Below are 7,150 nucleotides of genomic sequence, written 5' to 3' on the forward strand. Positions count from 1 at the left end.
ATGGAATGATGAATGAAAAAATCAAGAAGTATCCCCAAGAACCTCCAGTTCCGATGCCACCAGTTGAAGGAAGACCTTTAATCACGTATTTGACCGTGTTAGAAAATTCAATAGGGTGTGTTGGGGCAACATGACGAGTCTGGTCGAAAAGAGCATGTCATACACTGCCTTAGCAAAAGGTACCGACTGTGAAACAAGATACTCACAGCTCGAGAAAGCTTGCTGCGCTTTGGCTTGGGCTGCTCGCCGACTAAGACAGTATATGTTGAATCATACCACTTTATTGATTTCTAAGATGGATCTTATCAAATATACATTCGAGAAACCTGCTGTCTCCTGAAAGAGTTATCACTGATAATGGTACTAAACTGAACTCTGCATGCAGTTCAAAATAAAACACCATAACTCTTCTCCGTACCGGCCAAAGACGAACGGCGCCGTGGAGGATGCTAACAATATCAAGAATATAACAGTAACATGCAAAGACTGGTATGAGATGTTACCTTTTGCTCTTCATGGTTACCGCACTTCGACAGGGGCAACCCCTTTCTCTTTAGTCTATGGAATGGAAGCCGTTTTACCAGTGGAAGTTCAGATTCCCTCTCTCAGAATTGTGAAAGATGCAGGCTTAGATGAGGATGAATGGATTCAAACTCGACTCGATCAGATAAATCTGATTGATGAAAAGAGACTTGCGGCTGTATGTCATGGGCAGATATATCAGAAGCGCATGACCCAGGCATTCAACAAAAAGGTCAAGAGACGAGTGTACCGAATCGGAGACTTAGTTATCAAGCATATCATTCTACCACAAGGTGATCCCAGGGGCAAATGGACTCCCACATACGAAGGGCCATTTGTAGTTAAGAAGGTATTCTCTGGTGGAGCCATGATGCTTGCTACAATGGATGGCGAAGAGTTCCCGCATCCTGTGAACGCTGACATAGTTAAAAAATACTACGCATAAAAGAGACCCGCTAGGTCGACGTACCTAGGCAAAAGTAAGGGCATCCCGGCGAATCAAAAGGGTTCGGGCAAAAATTAGGGATAAACATATAAAGACGTACACCCGGCAAGTCGAAAACCTGAAAAGGCGGCTTGAGCAAAAAAGGGTATCCCGGTGGACTGAAAACCTGAAAAGGCGGTCCAGGCAAAAATTAGGGATTAAAGTGTATGACTATGCCCCGTTCTCTGTCAGCTTCACCCAAGTTTCAAGGGACCGAACAAGCCAATCACTTCTATCCGACAGCAGGAGATGAGATGCTTGAAGACATAATGACGGTAGTGGATTTAAAATCAACAGGACTTTTCCTGCATAGCTTTTTCTTTGTTTTCTCGGCAATTTCCTCTTACTAGGATTTCTGTCTCCTTGTACTCAAATTGCCTATTTATAGGCCCTCTTTCAAAATCAATAAAATTTCGTTTCCAAAAAGATGCTTTTGTTTTACCTTTTCTGTTTTGTTTGCGTAAACGTCCATTGATTTACTTTGAATTGATTTATGCACTTGAATATGATCAATGTTTACCAAAAATGCATGCCTAGAATAGTAATAGCAATTACTACACGACTTCAGGATCGAGGAGAAGGTCTAATCACGCTTCCCAATGAATCTGTTGCTAATTCGATTCCCCGGCTAATCCAGTTATTCCCCAGAAGAAATGGGCATCACTAGACGAATTGGTCATCTCTTCTATCCCCAGCCAGGCTCTGTCGAATGTTTCTACCATCAGACAGAAATCAAATCCCTCAGCTGAGACAGGGTCATCAATACAAATATCTCCGACCCGAAGACTGAGATTTGTTTCCCCAGTAGAGTCCCCTGGAAGAACGTTTCAGACACATAGTGCATTCATTACATCACTTCACATCACATACCTACATACAATGTTCATTTCGCATCATATACATTACATCATTTCATAACATATACATGCATACAATGTTCGCATTTATTTCAGACGCATAATTCACTCATTACATCATCTCACAGCCCACGCATGCATACAACATTTGCATCTCATGCATCATGACATGGCATGAAGCTAACTTTATTTTTCAGGTCAATTATCCTCCTGACACTGTCAAAACAAAGGTCCATTCAGACGGGCATCTTTATCTATTACATTCAAGATTTAACCATATCCCTCAGATACTGCCTAGCGTACGGTATATTCCGAGTACATCCCAGACATTCATTGCAAATACAACATATACAAATACTAGCAGATATAGCCTAGCGTACGGTTCATTCTGATTCAGCTCAACATATGACTCCTTCAACTCAGATACGATCTAACGGACGATCCATTCTGACCTTCAACAACTCAGATACGATCTAGCCTACGATCCATTCTGACCTTTAACAACTCAGATACGATCTAACGGACGATCCATTCTGACCTTCAACAACTCAGATACGATCTAGCGTACGATCCATTCTGACCTTCTTCAACTCAAATACAGTCTAATGTACGACCAAGTTAGACCTTCTTCAACTCAAATACAGTCTAATGTACGACCAAGTTAGACCTTCTTCCAGTCCTCAATTACAGTCTAATGTACGACCAAGTTAGACCTTCAAGTCAGATTCTGCAGATACAGTCTAATGTACGACCAAGTTAGACCAGATTCTGCTCAGTGACAGTCTAATGTACGACCAAGTTAGACCGTCAAGTCCTCGGATTCTGCCCAGATACAGTCTAATGTACGACCAAGTTAGACCAGATTCTGCTCAGTGACAGTCTAATGTACGACCAAGTTAGACCGTCAAGTCCTCGGATTCTGCCCAGATACAGTCTAATGTACGACCAAGTTAGACCAGATTCTGCTCAGTGACAGTTTAATGTACGACCAAGTTAGACCGTCAAGTCCTCGGATTCTGCTCAGATACAGTCTAATGTACGACCAAGTTAGACCAGATGCTGCTCAAATACAGTCTAATGTACGACCAAGTTAGACCTTCCAGTCATCAAATATAGTCTAATGTACGACCAAGTTAGACCTTTCAGTCATCGAATACAGTCTAATGTACGACCAAGTTAGACCAGATGCTGCTCAAATACAGTCTAATGTACGACCAAGTTAGACCAGATGCTGCTCAAATACAGTCCAATGTACGACCAAGTTAGACCTTCATATCCTCAGATGCTACCTAGTGACAGGTACATTTCTGAATTGTAGTCTAGCGTACGACTACCCCCTTTTATCATCAAATTCAGCCTAATGGACGGCTCATTCTGCTCAGATACGGTTTAATGTACGACCCAGTTAGACCTTCATCTGCTCAGATGCTACCTAGTGTACGGTACATTTCTGAAGTGTAGTCGAGCGTACGACTACCCCCTTTCATCATCAGACACAGCCTAACGGACGACTCATCCTGCAACTCCAATACGGTCTAGCATAAGACCCACTTGGATCTTCAACTCAGATACGATCTAGCATACGATCCGGTCTGATCTTATCCCCAGCAGCGTATAACACACTCTGACTCCCCAGCAAAGTCGATAAGCATAATGGATGACTCACTATCCGGTCTACCGTATGACCCGGTAGGACACCCATGTCTTCAGATATCGTCTAAACGTACGACACAATCCGAAGCTCTCATCATCAAACTTCCTATCTCCATCAAGACAAATTGACAAGTGCAAATTTTTGGGGCATTCTAAGTGTTCAATAATCTTTCACCTCCAGACCACGAACGGCATACTTGCCATCCCAACTCTCTCGGTTCAAGAATATTGAACAGGGGCAGCTGTCATACCCCAAAATTTGCCCATTAATATTTCAAGACATTTTTCAGGGCACTCCGACTCATTTTTATGACACTGATCTCAAAGGAACGAAGGCCCAGCTCACGAATGGCCCAATCCAGAAAATGGCCCAAACTGGCTTGTTCGCTACACGCTCGCCTAGCGAACGTTACGTTCGCTACACGCTCGCCTAGCGAACGTTCGCTACACGTTCGCTACCAGCTCGCCTAGCGAAGCTGACAGACAACAAAAAATTTCGGGCTTCGTTCTGAGCCCATTAGGTCATGGAAAAAGGCATTATAAATACCAGCACTTCAGTAACAAGAAAGGAGGACGAAAAACAGAGGAAGACGGACGGAAACCCTGGCACGGAAACCCTGGAGGCTACTTTAGAGAGTTCCGAGTGAAGAAACCCTGAAGGCCGCTTCCCCGCCCCGAAGCTATCACCGCCCAACTCAATCCGGCTCGCCAATTCAAGGTTGCAATTCGATTGCAAACAGGTTTGCATTACTATTATCGTGTTATTTTCTTAATTTGCATGTGATACCGCTTTATGTTCTTAACTTGCATGTGATAATATAATTGAATTCATAAACATATTGGAGGTTTTGCATGTGAATTTAAGTGTGCCTGGATATTGTGAATGCTGAACCATATAATTATGTGTTGGATGCCATAAGCCATGCCGCAGGTTGAAGTCATACTGTTCTGAAATTCAAAACCCGCAGCCGCTCGCTAGCACATCGCTAAGCGAGCACACAGCGAGTGTTCGCTAGACCTTCGCTAGGCGAAGCAGAGGCGAACAAGGGCAGCCGCCAATATTTTGTTTGTTATGTCTTATGCGTATCTGGTCGATTCTATGTTAATTATACACTGTTTTCTTGCTGCTGTTTTTCTTTTACGGTGTAATCCTCGATTGCACCCGGATTTGGTATGCTAACCCGTTTGTTGAATTTTGCAAAGGTTCATATGTCCCAGAAAAAAGATCGCCGTTTAGGTCTTCCACTTTATTTGTGGGATACCCTTGTGGAGACTCACCCTAAATTACTTAATTAATTTTAATGTGTTAATTTTAATGTATTAATTTTAACGTATTGATTTTAATATGGAGGCTCGTCCTAATTACCTAATTGACTTTAAAATATTGCCTTTAAATAAGTGATCTTGGACCTCTCTTTGCTGCCCTACGGTATTACGGTATAATGGTCATGTCCCGCGAATGTAGGGATACACTTAGCAAAGACCCTTCGGTTAAATCATCATAAAATAAATCATGGTCCCTCGGATGTTGCCTTCGAAAATACGATTTTGTCCCTCGATGACCCTTCGGTGTAGCCTACGGTTAAATGATGATCGTCCCTTCGAATGCTAAGGTATCCTTACAACTGTTGCCTTCGATGACCAATTGATGACCCTACGATGACCCTTAAACATCCAAAGGGTAAAACTACTTACTTCTCAATAGTAAGGACAGTTTTACCCTCATAAGGATAGGAAACGTTCATAACGACCTCAGGAAGGTATAACTCTCAATTACTGGATCATAACCTAAAACATTTTCCACCCCTCACACTTTACACTTTACAAATCCTAGAAAATCACCACTTGGTATACATTCATACTAGAATCATTATCGAGTTATATTTTTCTAAACCATTTTCAAAATCAAATGAGATAAATACTTTGTATACATTCATACGAGAATCATTACAAAGTTAAACTCTCTTTCAAACATTTTTTAAGCAATTCACCGACACTTTTCAGACAAAAATATAAGTGATCCAGCAATTAAGAGCCCATGGATAACCATGGATACAAAGGGTGCTAACACCTTCCCTTTGTATAATGTACCTCCCGAACCCAAAATTTATTGAGGTCTTTCCTGTTCTTTTCCACCTTTCCTTATTGGATAAAAGAAAAGTCGGTGGCGACTCTTGCTATCCGCGACATTGCGATAAAAAGCAAAACACCCCAAGTCAGTTCACCGTATGACAGGTAGTCATACGCCAGACTACACTTCAGAATGTACCGTACGCTAGGTAGCATTTGAGGCCTTGGAGGTCCAAATGGGTCGTATGCTAGACCCTATTGGAGTTGTTGAAGGTCGGAATGGATCGTACGTTAGATCGCATCTGAGTTGAAAGAGTCATATGTTGAGCTGAATCAGAATGAACCGTACGCTAGGCTATATCTGATAGTATTTGTATATGTTGTATTTGCAATAAATGTCTGGGATGGGCTTATAGATGCCATCGTTAGGAGGATGTCAGAATGAATGTTGACATGGAGTATATCTGAAAGATGTAGTTGAATCCTGAACGTAATTGATGAGGATGTCCGTCTGAATGGACCTTTGTTTTGACTGTATCAGGGGAATAATTAACCTGAAAAATAAAGTTAGCTTCATGCCATGTCATGATGCATGAGATGTTTTATGCTTCTGAAAATAACTGCAAACGATGTATGCATGCGTATGCTGTGAAATGATGTAATGAATGAATTATGCATCTGAAATAAATGCGAACATTGTATGCATGTATATGTTATGAAATGAATGAATTATGCGTCAGGGGACTCTACTGGGGAAATAAATCTCAGTCTTCTGGTCGGAGATATTTGTATTGATGACCCTGTCTCAGCTGGGGTATTTGATTTCTGTCTGATGGTAGAAATATTCGACAGAGCCTGGCTGGGGATAGAAGAGATGACCAATTCGTCTAGTGATGCCCATTTCTTCTGGGGAATAACTGGCTTAGCCGGGGAATAGAATTGGCAACAGATTCATTGGAAAGCCTGGTTAGACCTTCTCCTCGATCCTGAAGTCCTTTAGTAATTGTCATTGCTATTTTATGCATGTATTTTGATAAACATTGATCATATTCAAATGCATATATCAATTCAAGTTAAATCAATGGACGTTCACGCAAACAAAATAGAGAAAGTAAAACAAAAGCATCTTTTTGGAAATGAAATTGTATTGATTTTGAAAGAGGGCCTATAAATAGGCAATTTGAGTACAAGGAGACAGAAATCCTAGTAAGAGGAGATTGTCAGGCAAACAAAGAGAAAGCTATGCAGAAAAAAGTCCTATCGATTCTAATTCCGCTACTGTCATTATGTCTTCAAGCATCTCATTTCCTGCTGTCGGATAGAAGTGATTGGCTTGTTCAGTCCCTTGGAACCTGGTTGAAGTTGACTGAGAACGGGACATAGTCATACGCTTTAATCCCTAATTTTTGCTTGGACCGCCTTTTCAGGTTTTCAGTCCACCGGGATACCCCTTTTTGCCCAAGCCGCCTTTTCAGGTTTTCGACTTGCCGGGTGCACATTTTTTTATGTTTATCCCTAATTTTTTGCCCGAACCTTTTTGGTTCGCCGGGATGCCCTTACTTTT

The sequence above is a fragment of the Lathyrus oleraceus genome, chromosome 3 (genome assembly GCF_024323335.1).
Source record: "Lathyrus oleraceus cultivar Zhongwan6 chromosome 3, CAAS_Psat_ZW6_1.0, whole genome shotgun sequence".
In the NCBI taxonomy this organism is placed as follows: Eukaryota; Viridiplantae; Streptophyta; class Magnoliopsida; order Fabales; family Fabaceae; genus Lathyrus; species Lathyrus oleraceus.